We start from the raw sequence: 15990 nt of genomic DNA on the forward strand, positions 1-15990 counted from the left end.
AGATAATAGATAAATAGCTTTAAATAATTTAAAAAATAGACTTAAAAAATAAACTAAAAATAGACTCTAATGTAACATCTCTGTAAAGTGACTTGAGTATTGCACATAGGTATGGTTGAACAACACAGTGTTAACAGTTTTCATTGTACAGTCTGATAGCAGCAGGAAGGAAAGACCTGCGAAACCTCTCCTTAACACAGCGAGGGTGAATCAGTCTGTCACTGAAGCTGCTCTCCAGGGCAGACAGAGCGTCCTGCAGGGGGTGAGACTCATGGCTCAGCATAGAAAAGACCTTAGCCAGGACCCTCCTGTCCCCCACCTCCTGCACTGAGTTCAGAGGACAGGACGGAGCTGGACTTCTTGATCACCTTGTCCAGCTTCTTCCCCTCTCTCTCTGTAATGCTGCTGTTCCAACAGACCACACCGTACAGGATGGCTGATGCCACCACAGAGTCATAGAAGGTCTTCAGGAGTGGCCCTCTCACTCCAAAAGACCTGAGTCTCCTCAGGAGACAGAGCCTGCTCTGGCTCTTCCTGTACAGTGCGTTTGTGTTGTGAGTCCAGTCCAGTTTGTTGTTCAGATGAACACCCAGGTTCTTATATGAGTCCACTCTCTCAATGTCCCTTCCCTGGATGTTCAATGAGGGGGCAGTAGAGTGGCATCTGCGGAAGTCCACCACCATCTCCTTGGTCTTCCCTGCATTGATGATGAGGTGGTTCTGCTGACACCAGTCCACAAAGTCCTATAATGAAATTATAGTAGTTATTAATTCAAGCCCTACAGCTCAAATCATAGTAGTAGTGTCAGCTGACAGTAGTACAGAAAAAAATAACAAAAAGTTCCCCACTAGTAGAAAAAGTACCCACGGAAAAATATCCATCTATTTTCTTGCTCTTATCTGGGGCTGGGTCGTGGGGGCAGCAGTCTAAGCAGGGACTACCAGACTTCCCACACCCCAGACATGTCCTCCAGCTCCTCCGGTGGGACCCCAAGGTGTTCTCAGGCCGGCCGAGAGACATAGTCCCTCCAGCGTGTCGGACTCTCAAAAATTATTGTAACATCTGACGACATGAATGACAAGTTGATATAGAAATTGTCATAACTATGTTGCTTAGTAGTGAGCTTGGGTTTAAATAGCTCCCACTTTACCTGGCTGTAATTGGACTGGTGAGGATAAAGACATATTTTGCTTTTATCTGTTACTTAGTTATAATCTACAACACTTTTGGATCATTACTTTGTATTTTGAACTTATTGATATATACACTCACCTGAAGGATTATTAGGAACACCATACTAATATGGCGTTTTACCCCCTTTCGCCTTCAGAACTGCCTTAATTCTACGTGGCATTGATTCAACAAGGTGCTGAGAGCATTCTTTAGAAATGTTGGCCCATATTGATAGGAGCATCTTGCAGTTGATGGAGATTTGTGGGATGCACATCCAGGGCACGAAGCTCCCATTCCACCACATCCCAAAGGTGCTCTATCAGGTTGAGATCTGGTGACTGTGGGGGCCATTGTAGTACAGTGAACTCATTGTCATGTTCAAGAAACCAATTTGAAATGATTCGAGCTTTATGACATGGTGCATTATCCTGCTGGAAGTAGCCATCAGAGGCACACACACACACACACACACACACACACACACACACACACACACACACATATATATATATATATATATATATATATATATATATATATATATAAAATGAAAGTCTAACTTTACTAGCTGAGCTTCAGACAGAGCAGAGTCTCCAGTTAGCATCACAGTGTCACACCCCCAGGGAATGTTGATGACATCAGCTGCAAAGTATCAATATATGTGTGTGCGCGTGCCTGTGCAGGGGGTGTGTGGCAGTGCCCCTCTCCCTGCTCTGGGCCTTCTGTCCTCGGGTTGGAGCTCTCAGTGGGAGCCTGTCAACACTCCACCTCTTCTTAACGGACAAACCAATGGTCAAACTGAGGCAGGACGGGTCTGGTCTGCTCCTTCAAACAGGTACAGAGGCTTATGTTGTTTTGAGCTCAGTCACATGGGGGAGCAGTGGCGTGATCTTGCCCTGTTGGTCATTTCGGTCACCCTCATCATGAGCACCCATTAAGGAAATATGACTCTTGACTCTCAGTTCGCTCTCTAATTTATCATTTTTGCAAAGAAATAACCAGTGTTCCCCCAATGGACCACATTAACTTTTGTGTGACATAAAACTTGTGTGATAATCTGAACGTGTGTTTCCAGATCTGGAAGACAGTGGCTACACAGAAGTGGAACAAAACCAAAGTGTGAGCCCTAAATCTCTGAAAAACTGGGAGGAAGACCGAGCCCCAGGAAAATATAATGTACCATACAGAAAAAATCAGATCTGTGTAAAACAGATAATAGTGAAGGAGGTGAAAAGAAATGTGGACAAAATACTGTCACTAATTGTGATTGTAAAGCTTATTGTAAATATTTAAATAAACTTTAAATATGGCATGTGTTAATTTTTTATGTAAAAAAACACTACACGAGTGTCTATGCCTGTATATACCTAGTATACCTACCAAGAGTACCTAAAGTACCTGACAGCGTCTCTGGAGGAGAGCACGCCCCTGCCCTGCTGCTTACACTGGTGACACACAGTCACCATGGAGTCCAGGATGTCCAGGCCCCTCCAAATAGCACTGCTCCTCTGGATCACACTGAGTACAAGGATTCACTGAACCCTTTAAAGAAGTGTTTGTGATATTAATAATATTCATACTCTGGATCATAACGCAAAAAATATACACTGAAACATACACCAATATGTGTACAAACCAGACATCTAACGATGGCCTAGAATATAACCTACATTTAAGCCTACATTAAAACACAAAGATGTCTGAAAGTATGTTCTCTTTGGCTGCTGTGGTCCCACAGCTGTGTGATTGTCTCCCAGGTCTTCACAGAACGTACTCATCTTCTCCAAAGCCCTTGGCTTCAGGAGAGCAAAAGCATCGCTGCAATGTCCCACACAGAGAGGCCTACTTCAGTACTGTCACTTCAGCAGAGGGGGCTGGTGGCTACTGTCTACTAGAAGGAGCTCTCTCACTGCTGATAAGAGGCAGGCCTATGGTACAGTGTACAGTCATGTGTAATTGGAGCCCACAGTCATCAGAGGCTTTGGACGACTTTCTGCACCAAACCACAGAAGCAAGTTCTTACTTGAGTGAGTTTAGTTCAATGACAATGGCAATAAATCTTTTTTCTGATTCTGAGTTAAACTGTGGCTGGTGCTATAGGACTGAGAGATCAGGCTGTGAATGTTAAGATCTGGGTAAAACAACATTTATGCCAGTCTGATCTTTACTTATTTTTAAACCAATAGTATCATATTTATGGTTTCAAACTTAATTGCAATGTCCTCCGTTGTCATAGCAATTAAGCAAATTAAATGAAAAATTCTGACAAAGGAACACCACCTGTTGGCTTCTACAACCCTGAATGCACGCACGAATGCATGTTTTTCACAAAATATTTGAGCACTTTAAAAAAGCCATTTTATAAGGTAAGATTAGTGATATAATGTGTAGCTTTCTAGTAGACAAGCATGTAGCGGACTCCTCACCAGAAAAGTTAATTGTACTAAAAATATTTGCATTTGTATAATTTGTATAAAAAATTATTCCAAAAAAACTCCCTTTTATTGACAGATTTCAGACACTCTTTCAGAGTGCTCTTCTGATCAGCTCCATCTTGTTCTTCAAGTTTTGGAGACACGTTTTTTGTCATCAGCGTCATCAGATCACAGGACCACAGCTGGCCCCTCCAAACAGGTCACCATGGAAAAACAGAACGAGAAACACAGTGTTAAGACAGTAAACATTCAAAACCAGCTTCTATGGAATTAGTATTATAATTTTGTTACGTTTGTTTCGTCAGCTTCATCAGATCATAGGACCACAGCTGGCCCCTCCAAACCAGTCACCATGGAAAAACAGAAAGAGACACAGTGTTAAGACAGTAAACATTCTAAACCAGCTTCTATGGAATTAGTATTACAATTTTCTTACTTTTCTTCATCAGCTTCATCAGATCATAGGACCATAGCTGGCCCCTCCAAACAGGTCACCATGGAAAAACAGAAAGAGACAATGTTAAAACACTGAGTAAACATTCAAAACCAGCTTCTAGTAAACATTCAGAAGCAACTTCAAAGGAATTACTATTATTTTCTTACCTCATGTTTGTGATTATGTCTCATTCTTCATCTTCTGGAGAAACGTTTTTTTCTCATCAGCTTCATCCGATCACAGGACGACAGCTGGCTCCATGGAAAAAGAAAGAGACAGTGTTAATACATTCAGTACTGTAACCATTCAGAAGCAACTTTTATGGAATTACTATTTTCTTACCTCATATTTGTGATCAGGTCTTGTTCCTCATTTTCTGGAGACATGGTTCTTCTCCTCAGTTTCATTAGATCATAGGACCACAGCTGGCCCCTCCAAATCAGTCACCATGGAAAAACAGAGACAATGTTAAGTCACTGAGTACCATAACCATTCAGAAGCAACTTTTATGTAATTATTATGATTATTTTCTTACCTTTTTTCATCAGTGTCATCGGATCACAAGATCACAGCTGGCTCCTCCAAACCGGTCGCCATGGAAAAACAGAAATAGACAATGTTAAGACACTGGGTAAACATTCAAAATCAGCTTCTATGGAATTATTATTATGTTCTTACTTTTTTTCGTCAGCGTCATCAGATCATAGGACCACAGCTGGCCCCTCCAAACCAGTCACCATGTAAAGACACAGAAAGAGAGACATACACGTGTTAAGACATAAACGAAGCTTCAAATATAATCATCGCTGGAGACTTCAACACAGTACTGGATTCAAACCTTGACCGCTCACACATCGCAGGACATAATAGACACTGGCATTCCACAGACACAATAAAACAATACATGACAGACTTTGGACTTGGCGATAGTTGGAGATTGTCACACCCACACAAAAGACAATACACACACTCTTCTGCGGTACATCATTCTTCCTCAAGAATTGACTATATCCTCATAAGCAATATTCTCTTGTCTAATATAAAAGAAACCACAATTCATCCTATCTCAATTAGTGACCATGCACCAGTCAGTCTAACACTACAATTTCATTACTACACCAAACCTTCCTTGAGATGGCGCTTCAATCTTTCACTACTCAAAGACTCAGTATTCAATATGATGGTAGAGAGGGAGTGGGCATCCTTTATGGAACTGAATGACTCCCCGGAGACCACTGCAATAACACTCTGGGAAACCGGTAAAGCATATTTAAGAGGGAAAATTATTTCATATTCAACCTACAAAAAGAAAAAACAAATAGAATTAGAACAACAATTACATCAAAAGATAATAACATTGACAGAAAACGGAAATATGCCTGAATTGAGAAACACACAACTACAACTAGACAAAATTTTACAGGAAAAAAACAACTTTATTATGCAACAACTCCAATATGAACTTATTGAAAAACATAATATATCTGGTAAATATCTTGCAAACTTACTTCAAAGAAAAAAAGACAAATCAATAATTCCATCAATACAGACCTTTGAAAATCAAATCACTCATGATCCACAAGAAATTAATAACACATTCCGTATGTTCTACAAGAACTTATATTCATCAGAAAAAGAATCCAATCCAACAGCAATTAAATCATTTTTCCAAAACATAAACCTACCACAATTACCCTCCGATATGGCTGAATTCTTAGATGCACCATTATCACTGCAAGATCTCCATAAAGCCCTCCTTCAGATGCCCAACAACAAAGCCCCCGGTCCCGACGGATACCCCCCTGAATTTTATAAGCACTTTTGGAATTTACTATCACCACTTTTCAACCGGACAGTGACTGAAATAAAAAATACATCTCAAATCCCTCTTCATATGAATACAGCAGCCATAACAATATTACTTAAACCAGACAAAGACCCAACCCAACCCACCAGCTATAGACCTCTTTCATTACTTAATACAGATTTAAAAATCATTACAAAAGCACTTGCCCTCCGGCTAGAAAAAGTTACACCACTATTAATTCACCCCGACCAAACAGGATTTATCAAAAATAGAAACTCTTCAGACAACCTTCGTAGATTATTCAACCTCATCAATATCGCTCAACAATCAAATATCAGGACAATCATAACCTCATTAGATGCAGAAAAAGCTTTTGATAAGGTAAACTGGACATTTCTTTTCCACACACTCCATCAATTTGGCTTCGGGGAGTCATTTATCCACTGGATTAAGACACTCTATACCTCACCTAGAGCCACAGTCACAACTAATGGTATCACCTCACCTTCGTTCACACTGCACAGGGGCACTAGACAAGGATGCCCGCTCTCTCCCTCGCTGTTCGCCTTATTCATTGAACCGCTTGCAGTAGCAATACGCCAAAATAACAGCATACAAGGAATATACGTCTCGGACACACATCATAAAATCAGCGTATATGCAGATGATATTCTACTGTACCTACAAAAACCACAGCAATCATTACACGAAACTTTCAAAATTATAAATACATTCTCATCCATATCAGACTACACTATCAACTGGAACAAATCAACAATACTCCCTCTCTCAGATGAAGGAGGAAGTTCTGCAGCTCAGGATTCATTCCCTGGTATGCACACAGGTAACATTAAGTATTTAGGCATTAACATTTCCCCCAGGCTGTCAGAGTTGTTCTCACTTAATCATAACCCTCTGCTTAAAACAATAGAAAACGACCTTGAACGATGGACAAACTTACCACTTTCACTAATAGGACGAATAGCATCAGTAAAAATGAAAATCCTCCCCAAACTGAATTACCTATTTGCAAACATCCCAGCTACACCTCCGGACAAATGGTTTCAGACACTAGACTCATTAATGATACACTTTTATTGGAAGAACAAAAAAGCAAAAATCAAACTCTCAACATTACAAAAAAATAAAGCACAAGGCGGCCTCGAAGCACCAAATTTCATCCACTATCACTTGGCAAATCAACTACAATATCTAGTTAAGTGGACAGGACAAACATACAATAATAACACATGGATTTCTTTGGAACAGTCATATTTCAAAAATCTTTCTTTGGCAGACATACCCTCAATGAATACTACTCTCAAAAAACATAACTGCTTCAAGAACACAGTCATTTCAACAACTCTGACAGCCTGGTGGAAAGCCTTAAAATTAACTAATTCTTCCACGGCACCTTGTAAATACACCCCCATCTGGCACAACCCTGACTTTCACATGAATAGTACCCCACTTCACTATCGCACATGGGAACAAAAAGGCATCACTCACCTTCACCACTTATTCCACAACAATAAATTCATAACATTTAGACAACTTATGGAACAGTTCGAAATCAACAACAATAATCGCTTTCAATACTTACAAATCAAATCCATTATCCAAAGCAAGATTAATATAACTAATAATACCCTGGATCCCCCTCAACTATTAGAAAACATAAAGAATATCAAGAAACCAAAGAAACTCATTTCCAAACTATACAAACTTATCCATTCAGACAATATAATACATGCACCACAACTCAAATGGAACACAGATATAGATACACCACCTACATACGAACTCTGGACAGAAATTTGCAAAAATACATTCTCAATGACATCCAACACTAATCTACAACTTATCCAATACAAAGTTATCCACAGGACACACATCACCCAATACAAGAAATTCAAAATGGGACTAACAGACACAGACACCTGTTCACAATGCACCATGGGAGTCACAGACACTTATTTACATGCACTCTGGGAATGTTCACCAGTTCAGGGTTTTTGGAACACAGTTACACACAAACTCACAGACATCCTGAGCTGCAGAATTCCTCCCTCCCCATCCCTATGTTTACTTGGCATTATTACAACTTTCACCATACCACCTAAATATAAAAACAGTTTGTTGACATCTCTAACTATCGCCAAGAAAATAATTCTACAAAACTGGAAATCAAAACAGTCAATAAACATCAAACACTGGTCTAACTCGCTCATCCATCACATTTCAACCTCTCAAATGACAGCATACTTTGAGGATGACATACCGTCTTTCATGGAAACCTGGACACCATTCATAAACCACTTCAATATTGTTTTCAATCAGTCATCAATATCAACAACATAAACTCCACCAATAGACTATTATAACACCATTAACATAGTAATTATGAGAATGCCACGCACACTCCTATACACCCCCCCATTCCTACAAAGACACACACACACACACATACACACACACACACGACATTATGTAAACTTTATTACAATAATTGCAATCATACCACCACTATTGCTGTATATCACTATTATTGTTGTGTTATTGTTTTCATTGTATGTACACGTTTCTATTGTTGCTGTCACTACTATTATTGTCATTATTATTGCCTTATTCATTAACTAATTTATTTATTGAATTAATTTGTGGTTCTGATGGAGATAAATAAATGGATGAATATAAACACACATATTAAATATTAAAATAAAGAACATGAATTATTAAATAATAATTTAAATATACACATATATATATATATATATATATATATATATATATATATATATATATATATATATATATATATACACAATAATAACAATTATTAATCATAATAAATTAATTATTAATCAATAATAATAATAATTGACAACAAATACATAAAAAGATTAGGGTTAGCAAGGAATGGGCGCGTTGCTAGGGGGTACTGCCCCTTGAGTGCGGGCTCACCAAAACCTTGCCTCTTTTAATGCATTGTACAGGACACGCATGCACACACATTTTACATTTAAATCTAATAACCAATACCACCATTAGGACCACAAAACTAACATAGAGCAATATTGACCAACACTGAGTATGACAGCAATAATAAAACCTGTTATCGTTATCTTTACTTTGAAGGGTATGTCAAGTAATAAAGCTTTTAAGTTGCATTACAAACACATATATCAAAAATATGGAATGCATATTGATTGAATAAAGTTTCTTAGGGCCATCACATATACATATATATCTTTTGATACTGAAATCATATAAGTTTTGAATATTATTATGTAATCACCATTTTTATACTGAATTTATATATTCTTTGAATGTTGTATCTTTTTGGAGGTTGTCTAACAAGCACCATACTAAAAGTTGAATACCATCTACTAACACTGAAATTAGGTTAAAGGTAAAACGTGAATTATGGGAGATAGTTGGTCCCTTGCAGAAACTCCTTTAACTGAGTTAAGGCAACATTGTAGGAGGTGAATCATGTCGCCTGACAGCCACTATGTTTATACTAGAGTGGAGCATCTTGTGATAATACTGAAACTATGCTAAAAGCAATATTGTGTGATATGAATTGGGGAAGGCTGTTGGGGTCTGTAGACGCTCCTTTACAGGGTGGTCGGATGAGACTCAAGGCCGGAAAAATAGACTGGTGCAGCCCGGAGAGATGAGCGAGGCCGAAGGGAGGAACCTGGGCGACAACCTACTCAACATAATATTTGCATATTCATGTTTCATGTTATATTTTTATGTTACGGGGCCAGGGAAAAGCAGACAGACCGCCTGCTGCACACACGAGGGATAGATCATATGACCCCGGGTCCTGTATTAGATTGTAACTGTCAGGGGAATAAACTTTTGAGATTTGAACTGAATGAATCCAGTCGTCATTTTGATAAGAACACGCCTAACAATTGGTGACCCCGACGTGATCAAAACTGACGCCGTAAACAACTGCGCGAGGGGGAGTAGGACTCCGCGCGCCTCCGCTCGGACAGGACTTCTCTCCAAGTGCGGCCGCCAACTCTGAAAGGTGAGCAGAAAGCCTGTTGTGATAAGGAACCGAATTTCTGCTATTGGACATATCAAAATTAAGGAGAGAGGTGCTGCCCAGTGGAGGTGAACATGTATTAAAGGCGCTATTATCGTATAAGAGCGGTCCAGACAAGGTGAGCATATATATATATATTTTTCTCTTTTAAAAGTGTTAATATCATAACAAGAGCAGACCCGGGGTCATATGATGTGGTGAACTTGTGTGATGTGGTGTTGTGTTGTGTTGTGTTGAAGGTTTTTATCTGATAGAGGACATGTTGAGATTTAGATCTTATGTGTTGCTCAACTTGATGAACTTGGTGTGTTTTAGATTGTTATGCAATTGAGAGTTTTGCCCTGCCTGGTGTAAAATATGAGACCTAAGTATTTCTGTGCAGCGACCTGAAAGTGTTTGTGTGCTTATGTGCTAATATTGTATATGTTTAAATTAGATACAGTACTGAGCTGAACTCTATAGGTAGGCGGCCACCTCGTGTGGTACGCTGAAAGGAAGGCCACCCGGCGCGGTGAGCTGGATTTTAAAGGTAGGCTACCCGGCGTGGTGAGCTGAATAGATTAGATAGGCGACCCGGCGTGGTGCGCTGAAATTAGATAGGCTACCCGGCGTGGTGAGCTGAATAGATTAGATAGGCGACCCGGCGTGGTGCGCTGAAATTAGATAGGCTACCCGGCGTGGTGAGCAAAATAGATTAGGTAGGCGACCCGGCGTGGTGCGCTGAAATTAGATAGGCTACCCGGCGTGGTGAGCAAAATAGATTAGGTAGGCGACCCGGCGTGGTGCGCTGAAATTAGATAGGCTACCCGGCGTGGTGAGCAAAATAGATTAGGTAGGCGACCCGGCGTGGTGCGCTGAAATTAGATAGGCTACCCGGCGTGGTGAGCAAAATAGATTAGGTAGGCGACCCGGCGTGGTGCGCTGAAATTAGATAGGCTACCCGGCGTGGTGAGCAAAATAGATTAGGTAGGCGACCCGGCGTGGTGCGCTGAAATTAGATAGGCTACCCGGCGTGGTGAGCAAAATAGATTAGGTAGGCGACCCGGCGTGGTGCGCTGAAATTAGATAGGCTACCCGGCGTGGTGAGCTGAATAGATTAGGTAGGCGACCCGGCGTGGTGCGCTGAACGTGTGTGTGTGTGTGTGTGTTTATGTGATAAGATAAATTGTGCCCGGAGACGTATAGTCTTTTGAGAAACCAGTAAATTGTGCCGCTCCCCGACAAGGTGAGCTGATTGTGTTTAACATTTTTTGGGTGATAAAGTGAGTTATACCAGGCAGGTGCAATAGTCTAAAGTGGAGTTTTCTTATAATTGTGTAGGTTTAGGGTCACCGAGTTGAAATAATACAGTACAACATGGACGGATAGTGTGCATTCTGACTAGACATTTGGACTGTGGGGGCTTGGGGCCCTGGGCCTGGGACCCACTCAGCTGTGCAATATTTGGATAAACTGGCAGGGACAGAACTTCTTCTTTTGGAATCACTGTGGGTGGCTTGGGTCTCTGACTTCTCTTTTTTAGCCTTGGAGTATGGAGTATTGGCTGGAGCAGAAACCACATAGGCTGCATTTGGGGGAGGAGAAAATAAAGGTGAAAACCTGGGGTCTAGAAGTGTCGAGTCTTTAAAACTGAAATCACACATGTCCTGCTGGAACCCCCACCCCGCACAGACGTCTTGGCCTCTGCGTTGGGTGGACAAGGTCAAATCTGGTGGGACCTCTGTGTGGTGAAAGGTTTGGATCCATACATTATGTTTACACTAACATTTCCATTCCCAATAGTCCAAATTACAGGTGTGTAAATCAGACTTAGAGACGGACAGAATTGACAATGTACAAACATAATTGTACCGCTACTATGACAAAAGAAACATGGACTGACAGACTTGTATTAGACATAGTAAAGTGACAGGAAAGTCTTGTAAAGTAATGGGAAAGTTCTTAAACTGAGCAAGACAGTGTTTAAAGAGTGGGAGAGTTTTTAAAGGGTGCAAACGAGTTGCAGATTGGAGACATCCTAGGACAAGATATTATTATACTAAAATATTGTTGTACTATTAGATTATATCATAATATAATTCAGTCTAAAATATGAGGGATTTGTGTAATAACTGTCAGTGCTGCTTGTGACTACATTAAAGCTGCAGTTCAGAAAATCTGTAACTATCTCTATCGAGCTAAAGTACGAAATGTGGACACAGAACACATAAACAGGCATAGTTATAAAATACAATCTGAACCCATGTTCAAAAATGTCAAACAAAATTGTACCGATGATAGATGATGAATAAATACACTTTATCCCATATTGGTGCCTCTGTGAGTGGTTTAAAATGAAAGCAATTTACCAAATAATGATCCCAGGAATATGATTAAACTTGAGTTTAACCACACCTACATGATACAAGACCAGTGGTTAAAGTGCCACAGTTGATGATGTTTGTACAATGCAAAGAAAGAGCAGAATGTTTTAAACTCATCTGACAGTGAAAATTTATTTTAGCATTCAAATAAACGTTAGAAGAATTTTTGTTTAATTAGATCATGCTGAAATTTAAGTAAATAATTCAAACGTCTTTGTCTTTATAATTATTGAAAATTCCTCACTTTAACTTTAGGATATTGTAATATAGATACAGATTTCTTATGCAAGCTGTTTACACATTTTTTCAGGGGAAAATGAACAACTTGTCTATGCAAGATAAACAGATTTTAGTTTTGACTGAAGTGGATTTGAGGTGGGTCTTTGGCCTGTTGTGTCTGGGTGGGCGTGGTCTGAGTGCAGTGGCTCTCTGGGTGCACCGCTCCAGCTCTGAACTGAAAGGTCACATGACCTGGACTGGCTCTACTCTGCTGTTGTCTAAAGACTGTCTGAACATGGCTGCTGCGTCACTGAGAAACATGAACTGAACTAAAACCAAAGAAAGTCCTGATGGCTCTGAAACTCATCTGTGGACTGGGCTCCTCCACTACTGGTCACATGACAAATGAATGAACTGAATCAAAAGCTTCAAGTGCTCTGCTGCTCCTCTAAAGGCACCATAGAACTGTCTCTGCTGCTGCATTTGGGCTGTGTTTACCTGGGCACTCATGACTGGAGCCTGTTCTCGGATCCACACAGTCAAAGATTTTGTTTTTTAACTTAATTTCAAAATTTAGAAGTGTATTCATTTATTTGAAATAGTTTTCCTCCATTCCTGAAAATAATCATATATCAATATAACATTATTTAGGCTGTTTCTTTTCATTGTACATCAGCGCTGTCAAACTGGGGCTGCTACATAATGCATATGCAACGCATTTGAAATGGCATTTAGAATGGCCACAATTAACAAAATTAGAAACCAAAGTTTTTAGACAGTAGAATTTCCAATGCGGAGAGAAATATGTAGCTTTATTATGTGTGAAATCTGAGACCGCTGGGGTCTGAAAGGCTTTAAATAGTCTGGTGTAAATGTTTAGTTCATATACTATGATACTTTATATTAGATCAAAATGTTAATGCTCCTGAATGTGTTTGAACTTTGTATTTTAAACTGAATTATATTATCAGAACATAAAACAGTGGCTTTTTAATGCTCGTAAAACAATTGAGCTAACAACAACAACTAAATAGGGTAGTCACAATAAAGCCATTTCAATACATCTGACATATGAAAAACAAAATGTTCAGCAGTATGAATGTGTCTAAATTTAAAGATAATTAAACACTAGGAAAAATCTGAAAGAAATAAGTCCCATTTAAATCTTAATCAAAACCTGGTTTTAAATAATGTTAAGTATTTACAAATAGAATAAATTATTGCTGTGAATGAATGTTTGAATTATATGAATGTTGATCAAATAAAATAAAGTTGTTAAAAAGGGGGAGGTTGCAGGTTATATAACTTAAGGCTAAACTGGACGAGGAGGTTGCAGTTGATATAATATACAGCTAAACTGGACAACATTAACAAAGGACAATTATGGTTTAGGCAGTAATTATGGCATCTGATACACACTGATGCCTCTCAATAGATACTGAAGGATCTACCACCAGCACTGTACAAAAAACTGAACATTCAATAGAACTGATAGACACTGGCAGGTTATTGACTCGAGCTCAGTATTTGGACTGGCACAGATATGACAAATATGTACCAAATATGTAACCAACAGGACAAATAAGTGTCACAATAGACCACCTGACAACTGACAGACTGTTACATATGGCTATATTTTATAGAGGGGGGCCTCATCACTTGAGCAAATGGGGAAATAAAACATGAACTTTACCAGAATGACATGGTTGGATGCTTTGCCATTAGCGCTGATGGCAACGTGATCCACAGCCAGCATTCTTGATTTCTCTTTACATGAGATCTTAATTAGGAAAAGGATGGACACTCCTCTCCAACCTGAAACAAGTGTCCTTAAAAATCTTCAAATTCATAAGGTCTTGATTACAAAGCACTGACTAACTTAAGTCTATAGTTCTCTCCCAATAGGTCCAGAGTCTCTGAGAACCCCCTGGTGACTGGTAAGGGTAAACTAACCTAAACTGAATAAAAACAGCTTAGAATGTATCTGACCTGAAGCCTATTCTGTGAACCGCGAGGATTCTCTTCTGTGATCAAGGGCATGATTAATCATTATATTCCTACTCATGGCTTTCCAGCTCTGATTAGGTCTGATAATGGTACACATTTCCACAGCCATGCTCTTCAAAAGGTTGAAAAAAATGCTTGGTCTGTGTCATAAATTTGGTTCTGTGTATCATCCTGAAAGTCAAGGACGGGCTGAACACTTTAACAGACAAATTGGCTAAGATCTGTTCTACTTCAGGGCTTAATTGGCTCCACGCCCTACCCCTGGCTCTTCTGGCAGTGAGATAGTCTATTAACAAAGTTACTGGTTTCTCTCCTTATGACTTGCTCACTGGACGTTTGATGCCAGGGCCAGGGGTTACATTGGTACCACAGGAAGAGGAGCCCCTTCCAAATCTCCAGTACATGCCATACTGGAATCAATTGCGGCATCTGTTATCTAGTTTTTTCTTCTCAGGTGTCGGAAGAACGGCTGGAGGTGTCCACCAAGGAGGCTGCTCTGCCTCCACCCTCTGAGGTCTATCTGAAAGTTCTGTCTCATAAGTGGTCTGAATCATGCTGGACTGGCCCATACAGAGTGACTGCTCACACCGACAGGGCTGTCCGGTTGGAAGGCAAAGGCCATAAGTGATTTCATCTAACACAGACCAGACCGGTGGACCCTTGAATCTTTGGTGTTTGTTTGTTTGTTCTCTTTTTACATATTTCCATAGGTGTATTGTGTTTGCTTCGGTGACATTCGATGGTTTTAAACTCCAGGTGTGGTGTTAGGCTTTGGTCTCTCCTTCCTGTACATGGTTTGGTAATACGTCCTGGCGGAAGGTTAAGTACACTCACACACACGCACAGCTATTTTAGATTGCATGGAGCTCCCCCTGAGCAAAAGGGGGAAATGGGGAATTGTAGTGATATTGATTGTGGGTGTGCTGGTTGCCTTCGCCATCCTTCTCTGGGAAGCAAATCAAAAACATGTACAAACCAATGTGGAAAAGATTCTCCTAAAACTTGACCCACGGTCAATCTCAGAATGTGATAAGTATGTCAAAATGACCATACAGGACACCAAGGGGCCATCCCTTGCATTCCAATTTGATTTATGTTCCGTTGTTTATTGCAAGACTCCAAATGCCCTGTTAAAAAAGGGGTTGTCTCCCCCAGTGTTAACTATATAAGGTGACCAACTTTACAGATTGTATTGTGTGCTCATCGGCCAGACCGACTCTGAAGACCCACCCTGCGCCAATTCACCTAGACGATCATCATGGTGGGGAGAGCTTCCAGAAGACTGGTGTGAACACGTGGTGCAGCTGCCAAATCCAGTGCCCTACACCAGAATACGGGGAGATCTATATTGGCTGTGCGGAGACATGCAATTGAGGTACAAGTTGAAGGCAAAATTTACGGGCATTGGTGCTATGGTGCGGCTAATTATGCCCATCACCCTCTGGGGACACCTTAATAAGACTCTACCCCACCCTCAGAGGGCTAAA

This window comes from Periophthalmus magnuspinnatus, chromosome 13 (assembly GCF_009829125.3).
Source record: "Periophthalmus magnuspinnatus isolate fPerMag1 chromosome 13, fPerMag1.2.pri, whole genome shotgun sequence".
Lineage (NCBI taxonomy): Eukaryota > Metazoa > Chordata > Actinopteri > Gobiiformes > Gobiidae > Periophthalmus > Periophthalmus magnuspinnatus.